The sequence below is a fragment of the Phyllobates terribilis genome, unplaced genomic scaffold (genome assembly GCF_046119375.1).
Source record: "Phyllobates terribilis strain yellow unplaced genomic scaffold, ASM4611937v1 Scaffold_169__1_contigs__length_4117513, whole genome shotgun sequence".
Taxonomy (NCBI): Eukaryota; Metazoa; Chordata; class Amphibia; order Anura; family Dendrobatidae; genus Phyllobates; species Phyllobates terribilis.
The window spans coordinates 614,294-633,914 of record NW_027362929.1 but is presented as its reverse complement, the minus strand read 5'-3'; the positions used below and the strand labels follow the sequence as shown (position 1 = coordinate 633,914).

At 44.7% G+C, this 19,621-nt stretch overlaps 12 non-coding genes across 12 annotated transcripts; all 12 read left to right on the top strand.

Moving 5' to 3' along the window:
• The first annotated feature begins 4,595 nt into the window (after positions 1 to 4,595).
• LOC141210655 (U2 spliceosomal RNA) lies at positions 4,596 to 4,785 on the top strand. The gene has a single exon (XR_012280795.1). It is a non-coding gene; the product is annotated as a U2 spliceosomal RNA (small nuclear RNA).
• A 1,119-nt stretch (positions 4,786 to 5,904) lies between these two features.
• On the top strand, positions 5,905 to 6,095 carry LOC141210957 (U2 spliceosomal RNA). The gene has a single exon (XR_012280947.1). It is a non-coding gene; the product is annotated as a U2 spliceosomal RNA (small nuclear RNA).
• Positions 6,096 to 7,216: 1,121 nt separating this feature from the next.
• LOC141210155 (U2 spliceosomal RNA) lies at positions 7,217 to 7,407 on the top strand. Its single transcript, XR_012280332.1, has one exon. It is a non-coding gene; the product is annotated as a U2 spliceosomal RNA (small nuclear RNA).
• Positions 7,408 to 8,526: 1,119 nt separating this feature from the next.
• Positions 8,527 to 8,717, top strand: LOC141210055 (U2 spliceosomal RNA). The gene has a single exon (XR_012280235.1). It is a non-coding gene; the product is annotated as a U2 spliceosomal RNA (small nuclear RNA).
• A 1,118-nt stretch (positions 8,718 to 9,835) lies between these two features.
• On the top strand, positions 9,836 to 10,026 carry LOC141210223 (U2 spliceosomal RNA). The gene has a single exon (XR_012280397.1). It is a non-coding gene; the product is annotated as a U2 spliceosomal RNA (small nuclear RNA).
• Positions 10,027 to 11,151: 1,125 nt separating this feature from the next.
• Positions 11,152 to 11,342, top strand: LOC141209104 (U2 spliceosomal RNA). The gene has a single exon (XR_012279309.1). It is a non-coding gene; the product is annotated as a U2 spliceosomal RNA (small nuclear RNA).
• A 1,119-nt stretch (positions 11,343 to 12,461) lies between these two features.
• LOC141210956 (U2 spliceosomal RNA) lies at positions 12,462 to 12,652 on the top strand. Its single transcript, XR_012280946.1, has one exon. It is a non-coding gene; the product is annotated as a U2 spliceosomal RNA (small nuclear RNA).
• A 1,125-nt stretch (positions 12,653 to 13,777) lies between these two features.
• Positions 13,778 to 13,968, top strand: LOC141210955 (U2 spliceosomal RNA). The gene has a single exon (XR_012280945.1). It is a non-coding gene; the product is annotated as a U2 spliceosomal RNA (small nuclear RNA).
• A 1,123-nt stretch (positions 13,969 to 15,091) lies between these two features.
• LOC141210953 (U2 spliceosomal RNA) lies at positions 15,092 to 15,282 on the top strand. The gene has a single exon (XR_012280943.1). It is a non-coding gene; the product is annotated as a U2 spliceosomal RNA (small nuclear RNA).
• Positions 15,283 to 16,407: 1,125 nt separating this feature from the next.
• LOC141210952 (U2 spliceosomal RNA) lies at positions 16,408 to 16,598 on the top strand. The gene has a single exon (XR_012280942.1). It is a non-coding gene; the product is annotated as a U2 spliceosomal RNA (small nuclear RNA).
• A 1,124-nt stretch (positions 16,599 to 17,722) lies between these two features.
• Positions 17,723 to 17,913, top strand: LOC141210951 (U2 spliceosomal RNA). Its single transcript, XR_012280941.1, has one exon. It is a non-coding gene; the product is annotated as a U2 spliceosomal RNA (small nuclear RNA).
• A 1,124-nt stretch (positions 17,914 to 19,037) lies between these two features.
• LOC141210950 (U2 spliceosomal RNA) lies at positions 19,038 to 19,228 on the top strand. Its single transcript, XR_012280940.1, has one exon. It is a non-coding gene; the product is annotated as a U2 spliceosomal RNA (small nuclear RNA).
• The last annotated feature ends 393 nt before the right edge of the window (positions 19,229 to 19,621 follow it).

The window sequence follows — 19,621 nt, the reverse complement described above, 5'->3', positions numbered from 1 at the left end:
GTAAATGAGAAAAACTACTTAGATGAATTGGATGGACTAACCTTTTGTCTCTTGTATGCCTATGACGAGATCCCTATCGTGGTGCATTTCCCGAACCCCTTTGTGGAAGCTGCAGACATCTCGACCTACCTTATCCGTTATTGTGATGATCTGAGATACCTGGGCACTGTGAAGAACGCGGTAGGCTTCTGGTGCGGCAAGAGGAGGTACATGGCCCGTCTAAAGAGGGACCCAAGCGGAGTGGGAGGAATGCTACACCCTCCCTCAACATTTGTGATCGGTAAGAGCAGAGGCTACTTATTTTACCCTGGAATGCCGGTATGTTGCAGGAACTGTGGACAAATGGGTCATACCCAAACGTCCTGCACGGGCAGGAAAGTAGACCGCTGCAATAATTGCAGCTGTTACGGACATTTAATGAAGGACTGTCCCGCTGGGAGGAAATGCAATCTTTGTGGTGAGGCGGGGCACATGTTCCGAGGATGCCCCAACAGGACCAGGACCAGGACCTACGCAGAAGCTGCATCTTCTGCAGCTGAGCCGACTCGCCCGCCGGTCTTCACTGGCGGGCCGGCGTCGGAGGGCGGTTCGAAGGGCGAGAAGGCTGGGATGGAGCAGGGAGCCGGAGGCCCCTCTGGGGTGGCCCCTGCATCGAAGTCCCTTAACGATGGGCGGACCTCGCATGGACCGGAGCGGAGGGGTCCTCCTTCTGGGAGGGTATCCTCCGTGTCGATGGTTCCCGATACCGATCCTGTTGGGCAGGAGGGTGGTGCCCCTGTGCGGTTGGCTACAGGGGACCACGCAGCGATGGCCTCAGGATCTTCCAGGGCGATTAGCCAGCCAGATGAGGGGGCTTTGCTTCTAGGTGGCGAACATCAGGGAATCTGTGTTGGTGATCTTATCCTGATGGACCAGTCTCTCCCCCTGGAGGAGGTGGAGGAAGAGGAGGACTGCACCAGTGACCTGGTGGAGTCTGCCCCGAAAAAGAGACGGAATGTCGAAGCCCCAGCGTCTCCTGGAATGTGGCTGGGAACCGTGACCTACGAGGGGGCAACCGCCAGCTCACAGAATATCGAGTCGTTTGGGTCCTCTAGCCCGGATGTTCTGGAGCAATTTGACATACAGGGCTTTGAGTCAGGTGTCCTCATGGAAGATCCACCACCCTGACCTATGAATGCCCACATTAAGACTTGTCTCACTGAATGTGAGGTCATTAAAGAGCCCAGTTCGTAGGGCTGCTCTATTTAAGTACTTAGAAACCACTGACTTTGACATATGTTTATTACAGGAATGCGGGATACAACATGCACTAAATTATAATGACATCAAGACAGATTGGAGACTGGGGCCCTCCATCTGGTCTGGCTCCAATGACAACAAGTCAGCGGGGGTGGGCTTCCTCTGTCGTGGGAGAAATATTACTATAAATACTGTCACAGAAATAGTACCAGGCAGAGTGGTTTTAGTGCATTTTAAATTTAATGGTTTTACCCTACGTGTAATGAATGTTTATGCTTCCCCTGATAAGCAAGAGAGAATTAATTTATTTGGGATATTGCCATTGTACTGTACTGGGTCATCTCCCCTGATCGTAGGGGGTGATTTTAATTGTCTTTGTGCTAGTGAACAACGAGCGGGGGGTGACCCTTTACGCAAATTGGATAAGTCATGTCATCTATTGAAAGATTTTATAACTGATTTTAAATTATGCGATGCGTGGAGGTCACTTCTGCCGACGGACCCTGGTTATACGTGGTCCGGAAGAGGGGTGTCTTCCAGGATCGATTTTATTTTCCTATCAGATGATTTTAACCCTGTAAAATGTGTTTTAACATCAAATATATTTTCTGACCATAAGGGCTTGGAGGTGCACCTAGAATACCGGGATGAACAGAGGGTCAACAGGGGCCTCTGGCGTCTAAGTACTTACCTGCTGGAGGACCCTCTGATTCGACAAGACTTTGGTAAAGCCTATCAAGCCTGGCGGCGACAAAAACCTTCTGATGCCCCTATGGTAACCTGGTGGGAAAATTTGAAAAAAAAAGTCAGAATGTTTTTTATAAAAGCAGGGAGACATAAAGCTAGAGAGAAAAAAAGATATTTTAGTGATCTTAACACCAAACTGCAAACACTTTTTAAATTCAAAGAGCTAGGGGTGGAGGTGGGAGATGATATTGCTAGCCTAAAAACTGAAATCCAGAACTGCATAGACACAAAGGGGAAAGAGATTATTTTTAACTCTAGAGTGCAGCACTTGGAGGAGGGGGAGAAGTGCTCTCGCTTCTTCTTCAAAAAAGTCATGGATAAAAGAGAAGTGATCACAAATCTAGAGGGTGAAACATCTATGCAGGGAATGTTGAATGCTACTTTTAACTTTTATAAGCATCTTTTTAGTAAAAAGTGTATAGATGAGTCCTTTTTATCTGATGCTCTTAATGATCTCGATTTTAAGTTAAATTTTACAGACCAGGAGTTTTTAGAACGCGATATTGTTTTAGAGGAATTATTTTATGTTTTTAAAAGTTTCTCTAAGGGTAAAGCACCTGGGTGTGACGGACTACCTGTAGAATTTTACCTTACTTTTTGGGACATTTTAAAAGAGGACCTTTTTATGCTTTTTAAAGAAGTTTTTATTTCTGAACAGTTGCCATTTTCGTGGAGGAGAGGAGTGGTGTCTTTGATATATAAAAAAGGTGACCGCAGTACTCTAGCGAATTGGAGACCCATAACTCTCCTAAATGTTGATTACAAGGTACTTGCTAAGGTGGTTGCTGACCGGCTCAGGAGTGTCATTGCCAAACTGATCCGGCCTGAGCAGGTATGTAGTGTACCAGGCAGAAGTATTTCAGAGGTTTTAAACGTATTAAGGGATGTAATTTGGTATTCCAGAGACCGGGGTCAAAATGTAGCTCTTTTAGCCCTAGATTTTGAAAAAGCTTTCGATAGAGTCTCTCATAGATTTCTTTTTAGAGTTTTAAAAAGAATGGGTATCCCTAATATGCTTTTAAATTGTATTAAGATTTTATATAAAAATTGTTTTAGTCAAATTTCTCTTAATGGCTTTTTAACAGATGGAGTTCCCCTTGAGTCCGGAGTGAAGCAGGGATGCCCCTTGTCGCCCATCCTGTTCATCTGCGCCATGGAGCCCCTGCTGAGCGCAATAAGAAAAGACAAAGTGATTAGAGGGGTTCCTGTTCCTGGCGGAGGTGGCAGTGATGTGAGAGTCTTTGGCTACATGGATGACGTGACGGTTGTGTGCGTGGACCCTGCTTCCCTCCGGAGGGCGGTGTTGCGCATTGATTTTTTTTCCCAGGCATCCGGTTTTAAACTTAATTTAAATAGATCTGAATGTCTGACTTTGGGATCCTGGGACACCGCCCAACTCCCGCAGCTCACTATAAAACGAGACAATGTAAAAATTCTTGGAGTTGTTTTTAACGAGGAGAATGTGGGAACTCAAAGCTGGGAGAATGTCATAGAAAAAATGTCAAAGAAAATATCATTTTGGGGTTTGAGGTCCCTAACAATGGAGGGGAAAATTTTAATTATAAAATCAGTGTTGTTACCCCTCATACTGTATATAGCTATGGTGTACCCCCCCTCTCATGTTTTAATTAAAAAAATGACTAGGATGATCTTTATGTTTTTATGGAACTCCAAAATGGAAAAATTAAGGCGAGAAAAATGAGGAAGAATAAAATGAACGGCGGAAGGGATGTCCCCGACTTACATATTTATTTGTATTTAAATTATTTCTGCTTTTGTTTCAAACATTTTAATGGTAATAGTGCGCTAAGTTATTTTTTAAAATATACTTGTGGGATGATTTTTAAAAGATGGTTTAAGTTGTCGTTGAATTCCCCTGTTTTACTATGCCCCCCCAAACACCAAGCAATCTTAGAAAAGACTGTTCGATTTTATAGCCTTGGTGATTTTAATATGGACATTTTTAAAGACCGCAAGAAGCTTTTATCTTTTCTGAGGAGGAATGAAGATGTGACCCCCATAGTAAATTTCTCAGAAGAGAGGTCGAAGCAAGTTTGGAAGAATGTCTTCGGGAAATTCTTAGCAAATGGACATAAGGATATCGCATGGATGGTGGTCCACCAGTGCCTCCCCACCAGAGAGATTCAACACAGGAGAGGCCTGGTGGCCAGAGCCAAATGCCCCAGAGACTCATGTGTTAATGACGAAACCACCTTGCACCTTATGTGGAATTGCCCATTTGCACAGGAACTTTGGCACAAAGTTGGGATTCTTTTAAAATGGACTTGCGGTTTAAGAGATTTTAACCATGAATATGTTTTATATGGCCTTTTTAAATGTCCGACCCCTCAACAGTATTGTATATGTTGGTGTATGATTAACTGTTTTAAAGACGCCCTTTGGAAGGCACGCAATATTTTACTTTTTAAACGTGATGCTATTTCTGTGAAGGATTGTCTTAAAATCGCTTTTAGCCAGATGTATATTTATTACTTGAGGGATGTCAAATGTATTGGGAGGAGGTATGCTAATCGTATATGGGGTTTTTATGGGTGGAATTCTGTGTTTTAATAATGTACTGTTTGTGTTGTTGTTTTTGATTGTAAACCATCTTTTACGCACATAATAAAATATGTTGAAACCTGATCTGTTCTTATCAGTTTAATATCTGATACGTCCCCTATCTGGGGACCATATATTAAATGGATTTTTAGAACAGGGAGATGGAAAAAGAGCTTGCTCTGTCCACTCCACGCATTGACCTGGTATTGCAGTATCTCCAGGACCGGTGCACCCCTTCTTTAATGCAGTTTCTAAAATCAGAAAGAATTGAATTCAATGCTTTTTGTTCATTTTGCTTGTTTGTCGGATTTTGGGATGGACTCTTTGGCTTTGCTTTTCTTCTCCTCATTGGATTTTTCATGTTAAAAGTTGCAGAAGCCAGATGACAAGCTCATTTTGGTTCAACTTCAGCAACTGTGCATTGCATTGCCATGTAATGTAATGTAATGCAATGCTATCTATCTAGCTCTCCCTCTATACTTCCTTTTGGATAAACAGACATATTAGGCAAGCATTTTGGAGCTTTCACCTAAATAACTACAGGTGGTGAGACAAGCTGCACAATATAATTGACCTTTCAGTATATTGTTGCACACACACCATCTATTTAGCAAATGCCCTTGTTATCAACAGCAGCCTTTTAAACTCACCTGAGCTAACAGGTATGAGAGCTGGTTACTCTGCTGCGCTTAAAATTTCTTTTTTGGTTTGCTACAATGCCTTTTCTGAAACGTTGTCTCCCTCTGCTGGAACACTGACTTCTTTCATTTAATGCCTGCAGACTATAAAAGAGAAACCAACCCAAAAAGTTTGGTTGATTAGTCTGTGGCATTCTTTTAAACTGTTGCTTATGGCGGTCTCTGTGAGCTTCTCAGTGACATTCAGCCATCCAGGTATCCCGCCTGCAGTAGACGGAATGTGGCAATGGAACGCTGGCTGCGCGTGTCATAATAGGCTCTGAGCCTTTATATACCTGCGCACAGCAGCAGCCACCTTCAGTCTGCTGCTGGACAGCCAGCAGCAGCAGCAGGAGAGGTAATTAATCAGCAACCCTCCTGCTAAGGGTAGACAGCTGCTCGTTCCACCCCCCCCCCCCGCCTTAATTGGTTCTCCTCCCTTCCAACGGTGTTGAGGCGGGTGGGAACAGCCGGGGGTTGAGGGTACTGTGCTAAAAGAGGTGGAGTTATGCAGATCTAAAACGCGTGGATTGCAGCAGCAGCAAGCCGAAAAGTGCAGGCATGTGAGGGATATAGAGGTTGACAGCATGTCTTCTTAACGGGAGTCCAGGTGGCCATCTCCACAAATGGACTTTTCAGAATCCTTGGGTGGCACCGTAGTCGGAAACCAATTCTGGTTATCGCTTCTCGGCCTTTTGGCTAAGATCAAGTGTAGTATCTGTTCTTATCAGTTTAATATCTGATACGTCCCCTATCTGGGGACCATATATTAAATGGATTTTTAGAACAGGGAGATGGAAAAAGAGCTTGCTCTGTCCACTCCACGCATTGACCTGGTATTGCAGTATCTCCAGGACCGGTGCACCCCTTCTTTAATGCAGTTTCTAAAATCAGAAAGAATTGAATTCAATGCTTTTTGTTCATTTTGCTTGTTTGTCGGATTTTGGGATGGACTCTTTGGCTTTGCTTTTCTTCTCCTCATTGGATTTTTCATGTTAAAAGTTGCAGAAGCCAGATGACAAGCTCATTTTGGTTCAACTTCAGCAACTGTGCATTGCATTGCCATGTAATGTAATGTAATGCAATGCTATCTATCTAGCTCTCCCTCTATACTTCCTTTTGGATAAACAGACATATTAGGCAAGCATTTTGGAGCTTTCACCTAAATAACTACAGGTGGTGAGATAAGCTGCACAATATAATTGACCTTTCAGTATATTGTTGCACACACACCATCTATTTAGCAAATGCCCTTGTTATCAACAGCAGCCTTTTAAACTCACCTGAGCTAACAGGTATGTGAGCTGGTTACTCTGCTGCGCTTAAAATTTCTTTTTTGGTTTGCTACAATGCCTTTTCTGAAACGTTGTCTCCCTCTGCTGGAACACTGACTTCTTTCATTTAATGCCTGCAGACTATAAAAGAGAAACCAACCCAAAAAGTTTGGTTGATTAGTCTGTGGCATTCTTTTAAACTGTTGCTTATGGCGGTCTCTGTGAGCTTCTCAGTGACATTCAGCCATCCAGGTATCCCGCCTGCAGTAGACGGAATGTGGCAATGGAACGCTGGCTGCGCGTGTCATAATAGGCTCTGAGCCTTTATATACCTGCGCACAGCAGCAGCCACCTTCAGTCTGCTGCTGGACAGCCAGCAGCAGCAGCAGCAGGAGAGGTAATTAATCAGCAACCCTCCTGCTAAGGGTAGACAGCTGCTCGTTCCACCCCCCCCCCCACCTTAATTGGTTCTCCTCCCTTCCAACGGTGTTGAGGCGGGTGGGAACAGCCGGGGGTTGAGGGTACTGTGCTAAAAGAGGTGGAGTTATGCAGATCTAAAACGCGTGGATTGCAGCAGCAGCAAGCCGAAAAGTGCAGGCATGTGAGGGATCTAGAGGTTGACAGCATGTCTTCTTAACGGGAGTCCAGGTGGCCATCTCCACAAATGGACTTTTCAGAATCCTTGGGTGGCACCGTAGTCGGAAACCAATTCTGGTTATCGCTTCTCGGCCTTTTGGCTAAGATCAAGTGTAGTATCTGTTCTTATCAGTTTAATATCTGATACGTCCCTTATCTGGGGACCATATATTAAATGGATTTTTATAACAGGGAGATGGAAAAAGAGCTTGCTCTGTCCACTCCACGCATTGACCTGGTATTGCAGTATCTCCAGGACCGGTGCACCCCTTCTTTAATGCAGTTTCTAAAATCAGAAAGAATTGAATTCAATGCTTTTTGTTCATTTTGCTTGTTTGTCGTATTTTGGGATGGACTCTTTGGCTTTGCTTTTCTTCTCCTCATTGGATTTTTCATGTTAAAAGTTGCAGAAGCCAGATGACAAGCTCATTTTGGTTCAACTTCAGCAACTGTGCATTGCATTGCCATGTAATGTAATGTAATGCAATGCTATCTATCTAGCTCTCCCTCTATACTTCCTTTTGGATAAACAGACATATTAGGCAAGCATTTTGGAGCTTTCACCTAAATAACTACAGGTGGTGAGATAAGCTGCACAATATAATTGACCTTTCAGTATATTGTTGCACACACACCATCTATTTAGCAAATGCCCTTGTTATCAACAGCAGCCTTTTAAACTCACCTGAGCTAACAGGTATGTGAGCTGGTTACTCTGCTGCGCTTAAAATTTCTTTTTTGGTTTGCTACAATGCCTTTTCTGAAACGTTGTCTCCCTCTGCTGGAACACTGACTTCTTTCATTTAATGCCTGCAGACTATAAAAGAGAAACCAACCCAAAAAGTTTGGTTGATTAGTCTGTGGCATTCTTTTAAACTGTTGCTTATGGCGGTCTCTGTGAGCTTCTCAGTGACATTCAGCCATCCAGGTATCCCGCCTGCAGTAGACGGAATGTGGCAATGGAACGCTGGCTGCGCGTGTCATAATAGGCTCTGAGCCTTTATATACCTGCGCACAGCAGCAGCCACCTTCAGTCTGCTGCTGGACAGCCAGCAGCAGCAGCAGGAGAGGTAATTAATCAGCAACCCTCCTGCTAAGGGTAGACAGCTGCTCGTTCCACCCCCCCCCCCCGCCTTAATTGGTTCTCCTCCCTTCCAACGGTGTTGAGGCGGGTGGGAACAGCCGGGGGTTGAGGGTACTGTGCTAAAAGAGGTGGAGTTATGCAGATCTAAAACGCGTGGATTGCAGCAGCAGCAAGCCGAAAAGTGCAGGCATGTGAGGGATCTAGAGGTTGACAGCATGTCTTCTTAACGGGAGTCCAGGTGGCCATCTCCACAAATGGACTTTTCAGAATCCTTGGGTGGCACCGTAGTCGGAAACCAATTCTGGTTATCGATTCTCGGCCTTTTGGCTAAGATCAAGTGTAGTATCTGTTCTTATCAGTTTAATATCTGATACGTCCCCTATCTGGGGACCATATATTAAATGGATTTTTAGAACAGGGAGATGGAAAAAGAGCTTGCTCTGTCCACTCCACGCATTGACCTGGTATTGCAGTATCTCCAGGACCGGTGCACCCCTTCTTTAATGCAGTTTCTAAAATCAGAAAGAATTGAATTCAATGCTTTTTGTTCATTTTGCTTGTTTGTCGGATTTTGGGATGGACTCTTTGGCTTTGCTTTTCTTCTCCTCATTGGATTTTTCATGTTAAAAGTTGCAGAAGCCAGATGACAAGCTCATTTTGGTTCAACTTCAGCAACTGTGCATTGCATTGCCATGTAATGTAATGTAATGCAATGCTATCTATCTAGCTCTCCCTCTATACTTCCTTTTGGATAAACAGACATATTAGGCAAGCATTTTGGAGCTTTCACCTAAATAACTACAGGTGGTGAGATAAGCTGCACAATATAATTGACCTTTCAGTATATTGTTGCACACACACCATCTATTTAGCAAATGCCCTTGTTATCAACAGCAGCCTTTTAAACTCACCTGAGCTAACAGGTATGTGAGCTGGTTACTCTGCTGCGCTTAAAATTTCTTTTTTGGTTTGCTACAATGCCTTTTCTGAAACGTTGTCTCCCTCTGCTGGAACACTGACTTCTTTCATTTAATGCCTGCAGACTATAAAAGAGAAACCAACCCAAAAAGTTTGGTTGATTAGTCTGTGGCATTCTTTTAAACTGTTGCTTATGGCGGTCTCTGTGAGCTTCTCAGTGACATTCAGCCATCCAGGTATCCCGCCTGCAGTAGACGGAATGTGGCAATGGAACGCTGGCTGCGCGTGTCATAATAGGCTCTGAGCCTTTATATACCTGCGCACAGCAGCAGCCACCTTCAGTCTGCTGCTGGACAGCCAGCAGCAGCAGCAGGAGAGGTAATTAATCAGCAACCCTCCTGCTAAGGGTAGACAGCTGCTCGTTCCACCCCCCCCCCCACCTTAATTGGTTCTCCTCCCTTCCAACGGTGTTGAGGCGGGTGGGAACAGCCGGGGGTTGAGGGTACTGTGCTAAAAGAGGTGGAGTTATGCAGATCTAAAACGCGTGGATTGCAGCAGCAGCAAGCCGAAAAGTGCAGGCATGTGAGGGATCTAGAGGTTGACAGCATGTCTTCTTAACGGGAGTCCAGGTGGCCATCTCCACAAATGGACTTTTCAGAATCCTTGGGTGGCACCGTAGTCGGAAACCAATTCTGGTTATCGCTTCTCGGCCTTTTGGCTAAGATCAAGTGTAGTATCTGTTTTTATCAGTTTAATATCTGATACGTCCCCTATCTGGGGACCATATATTAAATGGATTTTTAGAACAGGGAGATGGAAAAAGAGCTTGCTCTGTCCACTCCACGCATTGACCTGGTATTGCAGTATCTCCAGGACCGGTGCACCCCTTCTTTAATGCAGTTTCTAACATCAGAAAGAATTGAATTCAATGCTTTTTGTTCATTTTGCTTGTTTGTCGGATTTTGGGATGGACTCTTTGGCTTTGCTTTTCTTCTCCTCATTGGATTTTTCATGTTAAAAGTTGCAGAAGCCAGATGACAAGCTCATTTTGGTTCAACTTCAGCAACTGTGCATTGCATTGCCATGTAATGTAATGTAATGCAATGCTATCTATCTAGCTCTCCCTCTATACTTCCTTTTGGATAAACAGACATATTAGGCAAGCATTTTGGAGCTTTCACCTAAATAACTACAGGTGGTGAGATAAGCTGCACAATATAATTGACCTTTCAGTATATTGTTGCACACACACCATCTATTTAGTAAATGCCCTTGTTATCAACAGCAGCCTTTTAAACTCACCTGAGCTAACAGGTATGTGAGCTGGTTACTCTGCTGCGCTTAAAATTTCTTTTTTGGTTTGCTACAATGCCTTTTCTGAAACGTTGTCTCCCTCTGCTGGAACACTGACTTCTTTCATTTAATGCCTGCAGACTATAAAAGAGAAACCAACCCAAAAAGTTTGGTTGATTAGTCTGTGGCATTCTTTTAAACTGTTGCTTATGGCGGTCTCTGTGAGCTTCTCAGTGACATTCAGCCATCCAGGTATCCCGCCTGCAGTAGACGGAATGTGGCAATGGAACGCTGGCTGCGCGTGTCATAATAGGCTCTGAGCCTTTATATACCTGCGCACAGCAGCAGCCACCTTCAGTCTGCTGCTGGACAGCCAGCAGCAGCAGCAGCAGGAGAGGTAATTAATCAGCAACCCTCCTGCTAAGGGTAGACAGCTGCTCGTTCCACCCCCCCCCCCCCCCGCCTTAATTGGTTCTCCTCCCTTCCAACGGTGTTGAGGCGGATGGGAACAGCCGGGGGTTGAGGGTACTGTGCTAAAAGAGGTGGAGTTATGCAGATCTAAAACGCGTGGATTGCAGCAGCAGCAAGCCGAAAAGTGCAGGCATGTGAGGGATCTAGAGGTTGACAGCATGTCTTCTTAACGGGAGTCCAGGTGGCCATCTCCACAAATGGACTTTTCAGAATCCTTGGGTGGCACCGTAGTCGGAAACCAATTCTGGTTATCGCTTCTCGGCCTTTTGGCTAAGATCAAGTGTAGTATCTGTTCTTATCAGTTTAATATCTGATACGTCCCCTATCAGGGGACCATATATTAAATGGATTTTTAGAACAGGGAGATGGAAAAAGAGCTTGCTCTGTCCACTCCACGCATTGACCTGGTATTGCAGTATCTCCAGGACCGGTGCACCCCTTCTTTAATGCAGTTTCTAAAATCAGAAAGAATTGAATTCAATGCTTTTTGTTCATTTTGCTTGTTTGTCGGATTTTGGGATGGACTCTTTGGCTTTGCTTTTCTTCTCCTCATTGGATTTTTCATGTTAAAAGTTGCAGAAGCCAGATGACAAGCTCATTTTGGTTCAACTTCAGCAACTGTGCATTGCATTGCCATGTAATGTAATGTAATGCAATGCTATCTATCTAGCTCTCCCTCTATACTTCCTTTTGGATAAACAGACATATTAGGCAAGCATTTTGGAGCTTTCACCTAAATAACTACAGGTGGTGAGATAAGCTGCACAATATAATTGACCTTTCAGTATATTGTTGCACACACACCATCTATTTAGCAAATGCCCTTGTTATCAACAGCAGCCTTTTAAACTCACCTGAGCTAACAGGTATGTGAGCTGGTTACTCTGCTGCGCTTAAAATTTCTTTTTTGGTTTGCTACAATGCCTTTTCTGAAACGTTGTCTCCCTCTGCTGGAACACTGACTTCTTTCATTTAATGCCTGCAGACTATAAAAGAGAAACCAACCCAAAAAGTTTGGTTGATTAGTCTGTGGCATTCTTTTAAACTGTTGCTTATGGCGGTCTCTGTGAGCTTCTCAGTGACATTCAGCCATCCAGGTATCCCGCCTGCAGTAGACGGAATGTGGCAATGGAACGCTGGCTGCGCGTGTCATAATAGGCTCTGAGCCTTTATATACCTGCGCACAGCAGCAGCCACCTTCAGTCTGCTGCTGGACAGCCAGCAGCAGCAGCAGCAGGAGAGGTAATTAATCAGCAACCCTCCTGCTAAGGGTAGACAGCTGCTCGTTACACCCCCCCCCGCCTTAATTGGTGCTCCTCCCTTCCAACGGTGTTGAGGCGGGTGGGAACAGCCGGGGGTTGAGGGTACTGTGCTAAAAGAGGTGGAGTTATGCAGATCTAAAACGCGTGGATTGCAGCAGCAGCAAGCCGAAAAGTGCAGGCATGTGAGGGATCTAGAGGTTGACAGCATGTCTTCTTAACGGGAGTCCAGGTGGCCATCTCCACAAATGGACTTTTCAGAATCCTTGGGTGGCACCGTAGTCGGAAACCAATTCTGGTTATCGCTTCTCGGCCTTTTGGCTAAGATCAAGTGTAGTATCTGTTCTTATCAGTTTAATATCTGATACGTCCCCTATCTGGGGACCATATATTAAATGGATTTTTAGAACAGGGAGATGGAAAAAGAGCTTGCTCTGTCCACTCCACGCATTGACCTGGTATTGCAGTATCTCCAGGACCGGTGCACCCCTTCTTTAATGCAGTTTCTAAAATCAGAAAGAATTGAATTCAATGCTTTTTGTTCATTTTGCTTGTTTGTCGGATTTTGGGATGGACTCTTTGGCTTTGCTTTTCTTCTCCTCATTGGATTTTTCATGTTAAAAGTTGCAGAAGCCAGATGACAAGCTCATTTTGGTTCAACTTCAGCAACTGTGCATTGCATTGCCATGTAATGTAATGTAATGCAATGCTATCTATCTAGCTCTCCCTCTATACTTCCTTTTGGATAAACAGACATATTAGGCAAGCATTTTGGAGCTTTCACCTAAATAACTACAGGTGGTGAGATAAGCTGCACAATATAATTGACCTTTCAGTATATTGTTGCACACACACCATCTATTTAGCAAATGCCCTTGTTATCAACAGCAGCCTTTTAAACTCACCTGAGCTAACAGGTATGTGAGCTGGTTACTCTGCTGCGCTTAAAATTTCTTTTTTGGTTTGCTACAATGCCTTTTCTGAAACGTTGTCTCCCTCTGCTGGAACACTGACTTCTTTCATTTAATGCCTGCAGACTATAAAAGAGAAACCAACCCAAAAAGTTTGGTTGATTAGTCTGTGGCATTCTTTTAAACTGTTGCTTATGGCGGTCTCTGTGAGCTTCTCAGTGACATTCAGCCATCCAGGTATCCCGCCTGCAGTAGACGGAATGTGGCAATGGAACGCTGGCTGCGCGTGTCATAATAGGCTCTGAGCCTTTATATACCTGCGCACAGCAGCAGCCACCTTCAGTCTGCTGCTGGACAGCCAGCAGCAGCAGCAGCAGTAGAGGTAATTAATCAGCAACCCTCCTGCTAAGGGTAGACAGCTGCTCGTTCCACCCCCCCCCCCCCCCGCCTTAATTGGTTCTCCTCCCTTCCAACGGTGTTGAGGCGGGTGGGAACAGCCGGGGGTTGAGGGTACTGTGCTAAAAGAGGTGGAGTTATGCAGATCTAAAACGCGTGGATTGCAGCAGCAGCAAGCCGAAAAGTGCAGGCATGTGAGGGATCTAGAGGTTGACAGCATGTCTTCTTAACGGGAGTCCAGGTGGCCATCTCCACAAATGGACTTTTCAGAATCCTTGGGTGGCACCGTAGTCGGAAACCAATTCTGGTTATCGCTTCTCGGCCTTTTGGCTAAGATCAAGTGTAGTATCTGTTCTTATCAGTTTAATATCTGATACGTCCCCTATCTGGGGACCATATATTAAATGGATTTTTAGAACAGGGAGATGGAAAAAGAGCTTGCTCTGTCCACTCCACGCATTGACCTGGTATTGCAGTATCTCCAGGACCGGTGCACCCCTTCTTTAATGCAGTTTCTAAAATCAGAAAGAATTGAATTCAATGCTTTTTGTTCATTTTGCTTGTTTGTCGGATTTTGGGATGGACTCTTTGGCTTTGCTTTTCTTCTCCTCATTGGATTTTTCATGTTAAAAGTTGCAGAAGCCAGATGACAAGCTCATTTTGGTTCAACTTCAGCAACTGTGCATTGCATTGCCATGTAATGTAATGTAATGCAATGCTATCTATCTAGCTCTCCCTCTATACTTCCTTTTGGATAAACAGACATATTAGGCAAGCATTTTGGAGCTTTCACCTAAATAACTACAGGTGGTGAGATAAGCTGCACAATATAATTGACCTTTCAGTATATTGTTGCACACACACCATCTATTTAGCAAATGCCCTTGTTATCAACAGCAGCCTTTTAAACTCACCTGAGCTAACAGGTATGTGAGCTGGTTACTCTGCTGCGCTTAAAATTTCTTTTTTGGTTTGCTACAATGCCTTTTCTGAAACGTTGTCTCCCTCTGCTGGAACACTGACTTCTTTCATTTAATGCCTGCAGACTATAAAAGAGAAACCAACCCAAAAAGTTTGGTTGATTAGTCTGTGGCATTCTTTTAAACTGTTGCTTATGGCGGTCTCTGTGAGCTTCTCAGTGACATTCAGCCATCCAGGTATCCCGCCTGCAGTAGACGGAATGTGGCAATGGAACGCTGGCTGCGCGTGTCATAATAGGCTCTGAGCCTTTATATACCTGCGCACAGCAGCAGCCACCTTCAGTCTGCTGCTGGACAGCCAGCAGCAGCAGCAGCAGCAGGAGAGGTAATTAATCAGCAACCCTCCTGCTAAGGGTAGACAGCTGCTCGTTCCACCCCCCCCCCCCCGCCTTAATTGGTTCTCCTCCCTTCCAACGGTGTTGAGGCGGGTGGGAACAGCCGGGGGTTGAGGGTACTGTGCTAAAAGAGGTGGAGTTATGCAGATCTAAAACGCGTGGATTGCAGCAGCAAGCCGAAAAGTGCAGGCATGTGAGGGATCTAGAGGTTGACAGCATGTCTTCTTAACGGGAGTCCAGGTGGCCATCTCCACAAATGGACTTTTCAGAATCCTTGGGTGGCACCGTAGTCGGAAACCAATTCTGGTTATCGCTTCTCGGCCTTTTGGCTAAGATCAAGTGTAGTATCTGTTCTTATCAGTTTAATATCTGATACGTCCCCTATCTGGGGACCATATATTAAATGGATTTTTAGAACAGGGAGATGGAAAAAGAGCTTGCTCTGTCCACTCCACGCATTGACCTGGTATTGCAGTATCTCCAGGACCGGTGCACCCCTTCTTTAATGCAGTTTCTAAAATCAGAAAGAATTGAATTCAATGCTTTTTGTTCATTTTGCTTGTTTGTCGGATTTTGGGATGGACTCTTTGGCTTTGCTTTTCTTCTCCTCATTGGATTTTTCATGTTAAAAGTTGCAGAAGCCAGATGACAAGCTCATTTTGGTTCAACTTCAGCAACTGTGCATTGCATTGCCATGTAATGTAATGTAATGCAATGCTATCTATCTAGCTCTCCCTCTATACTTCCTTTTGGATAAACAGACATATTAGGCAAGCATTTTGGAGCTTTCACCTAAATAACTACAGGTGGTGAGATAAGCTGCACAATATAATTGACCTTTCAGTATATTGTTGCACACACACCATCTATTTAGCAAATGCCCTTGTTATCAACAGCAGCCTTTTAAACTCACCTGAGCTAACAGGTATGTGAGCTGGTTACTCTGCTGCGCTTAAAATTTCTTTTTTGGTTTGCTACAATGCCTTTTCTGAAACGTTGTCTCCCTCTGCTGGAACACTGACTTCTTTCATTTAATGCCTGCAGACTATAAAAGAGAAACCAACCCAAAAAGTTTGGTTGATTAGTCTGTGGCATTCTTTTAAACTGTTGCTTATGGCGGTCTCTGTGAGCTTCTCAGTGACATTCAGCCATCCAGGTATCCCGCCTGCAGTAGACGGAATGTGGCAATGGAACGCTGGCTGCGCGTGTCATAATAGGCTCTGAGCCTTTATATACCTGCGCACAGCAGCAGCCACCTTCAGTCTGCTGCTGGACAGCCAGCAGCAGCAGCAGCAGCAGGAGAGGTAATTAATCAGCAACCCTCCTGCTAAGGGTAGACAGCTGCTCGTTCCACCCCCCCCCCCCGCCTTAATTGGTTCTCCTCCCTTCCAACGGTGTTGAGGCGGGTGGGAACAGCCGGGGGTTGAGGGTACTGTGCTAAAAGAGGTGGAGTTATGCAGATCTAAAACGCGTGGATTGCAGCAGCAGCAAGCCGAAAAGTGCAGGCATGTGAGGGATCTAGAGGTTGACAGCATGTCTTCTTAACGGGTGTCCAGGTGGCCATCTCCACAAATGGACTTTTCAGAATCCTTGGGTGGCACCGTAGTCGGAAACCAATTCTGGTTATCGCTTCTCGGCCTTTTGGCTAAGATCAAGTGTAGTATCTGTTCTTATCAGTTTAATATCTGATACGTCCCCTATCTGGGGACCATATATTAAATGGATTTTTAGAACAGGGAGATGGAAAAAGAGCTTGCTCTGTCCACTCCACGCATTGACCTGGTATTGCAGTATCTCCAGGACCGGTGCACCCCTTCTTTAATGCAGTTTCTAAAATCAGAAAGAATTGAATTCAATGCTTTTTGTTCATTTTGCTTGTTTGTCGGATTTTGGGATGGACTCTTTGGCTTTGCTTTTCTTCTCCTCATTGGATTTTTCATGTTAAAAGTTGCAGAAGCCAGATGACAAGCTCATTTTGGTTCAACTTCAGCAACTGTGCATTGCATTGCCATGTAATGTAATGTAATGCAATGCTATCTATCTAGCTCTCCCTCTATACTTCCTTTTGGATAAACAGACATATTAGGCAAGCATTTTGGAGCTTTCACCTAAATAACTACAGGTGGTGAGATAAGCTGCACAATATAATTGACCTTTCAGTATATTGTTGCACACACACCATCTATTTAGCAAATGCCCTTGTTATCAACAGCAGCCTTTTAAACTCACCTGAGCTAACAGGTATGTGAGCTGGTTACTCTGCTGCGCTTAAAATTTCTTTTTTGGTTTGCTACAATGCCTTTTCTGAAACGTTGTCTCCCTCTGCTGGAACACTGACTTCTTTCATTTAATGCCTGCAGACTATAAAAGAGAAACCAACCCAAAAAGTTTGGTTGATTAGTCTGTGGCATTCTTTTAAACTGTTGCTTATGGCGGTCTCTGTGAGCTTCTCAGTGACATTCAGCCATCCAGGTATCCCGCCTGCAGTAGACGGAATGTGGCAATGGAACGCTGGCTGCGCGTGTCATAATAGGCTCTGAGCCTTTATATACCTGCGCACAGCAGCAGCCACCTTCAGTCTGCTGCTGGACAGCCAGCAGCAGCAGCAGCAGCAGGAGAGGTAATTAATCAGCAACCCTCCTGCTAAGGGTAGACAGCTGCTCGTTCCACCCCCCCCCCCGCCTTAATTGGTTCTCCTCCCTTCCAACGGTGTTGAGGCGGGTGGGAACAGCCGGGGGTTGAGGGTACTGTGCTAAAAGAGGTGGAGTTATGCAGATCTAAAACGCGTGGATTGCAGCAGCAGCAAGCCGAAAAGTGCAGGCATGTGAGGGATCTAGAGGTTGACAGCATGTCTTCTTAACGGGAGTCCAGGTGGCCATCTCCACAAATGGACTTTTCAGAATCCTTGGGTGACACCGTAGTCGGAAACCAATTCTGGTTATCGCTTCTCGGCCTTTTGGCTAAGATCAAGTGTAGTATCTGTTCTTATCAGTTTAATATCTGATACGTCCCCTATCTGGGGACCATATATTAAATGGATTTTTAGAACAGGGAGATGGAAAAAGAGCTTGCTCTGTCCACTCCACGCATTGACCTGGTATTGCAGTATCTCCAGGACCGGTGCACCCCTTCTTTAATGCAGTTTCTAAAATCAGAAAGAATTGAATTCAATGCTTTTTGTTCATTTTGCTTGTTTGTCGGATTTTGGGATGGACTCTTTGGCTTTGCTTTTCTTCTCCTCATTGGATTTTTCATGTTAAAAGTTGCAGAAGCCAGATGACAAGCTCATTTTGGTTCAACTTCAGCAACTGTGCATTGCATTGCCATGTAATGTAATGTAATGCAATGCTATCTATCTAGCTCTCCCTCTATACTTCCTTTTGGATAAACAGACATATTAGGCAAGCATTTTGGAGCTTTCACCTAAATAACTACAGGTGGTGAGATAAGCTGCACAATATAATTGACCTTTCAGTATATTGTTGCACACACACCATCTATTTAGCAAATGCCCTTGTTATCAACAGCAGCCTTTTAAACTCACCTGAGCTAACAGGTATGTGAGCTGGTTACTCTGCTGCGCTTAAAATTTCTTTTTTGGTTTGCTACAATGCCTTTTCTGAAACGTTGTCTCCCTCTGCTGGAACACTGACTTCTTTCATTTAATGCCTGCAGACTATAAAAGAGAAACCAACCCAAAAAGTTTGGTTGATTAGTCTGTGGCATTCTTTTAAACTGTTGCTTATGGCGGTCTCTGTGAGCTTCTCAGTGACATTCAGCCATCCAGGTATCCCGCCTGCAGTAGACGGAATGTGGCAATGGAACGCTGGCTGCGCGTGTCATAATAGGCTCTGAGCCTTTATATACCTGCGCACAGCAGCAGCCACCTTCAGTCTGCTGCTGGACAGCCAGCAGCAGCAGCAGCAGGAGAGGTAATTAATCAGCAACCCTCCTGCTAAGGGTAGACAGCTGCTCGTTCCACCCCCCCCCCCCCCGCCTTAATTGGTTCTCCTCCCTTCCAACGGTGTTGAGGCGGGTGGGAACAGCCGGGGGTTGAGGGTACTGTGCTAAAAGAGGTGGAGTTATGCAGATCTAAAACGCGTGGATTGCAGCAGCAGCAAGCCGAAAAGTGCAGGCATGTGAGGGATCTAGAGGTTGACAGCATGTCTTCTTAACGGGAGTCCAGGTGGCCATCTCCACAAATGGACTTTTCAGAATCCTTGGGTGGCACCGTAGTCGGAAACCAATTCTGGTTATCGCTTCTCGGCCTTTTGGCTAAGATCAAGTGTAGTATCTGTTCTTATCAGTTTAATATCTGATACGTCCCCTATCTGGGGACCATATATTAAATGGATTTTTAGAACAGGGAGATGGAAAAAGAGCTTGCTCTGTCCACTCCACGCATTGACCTGGTATTGCAGTATCTCCAGGACCGGTGCACCCCTTCTTTAATGCAGTTTCTAAAATCAGAAAGAATTGAATTCAATGCTTTTTGTTCATTTTGCTTGTTTGTCGGATTTTGGGATGGACTCTTTGGCTTTGCTTTTCTTCTCCTCATTGGATTTTTCATGTTAAAAGTTGCAGAAGCCAGATGACAAGCTCATTTTGGTTCAACTTCAGCAACTGTGCATTGCATTGCCATGTAATGTAATGTAATGCAATGCTATCTATCTAGCTCTCCCTCTATACTTCCTTTTGGATAAACAGACATATTAGGCAAGCATTTTGGAGCTTTCACCTAAATAACTACAGGTGGTGAGATAAGCTGCACAATATAATTGACCTTTCAGTATATTGTTGCACACACACCATCTATTTAGCAAATGCCCTTGTTATCAA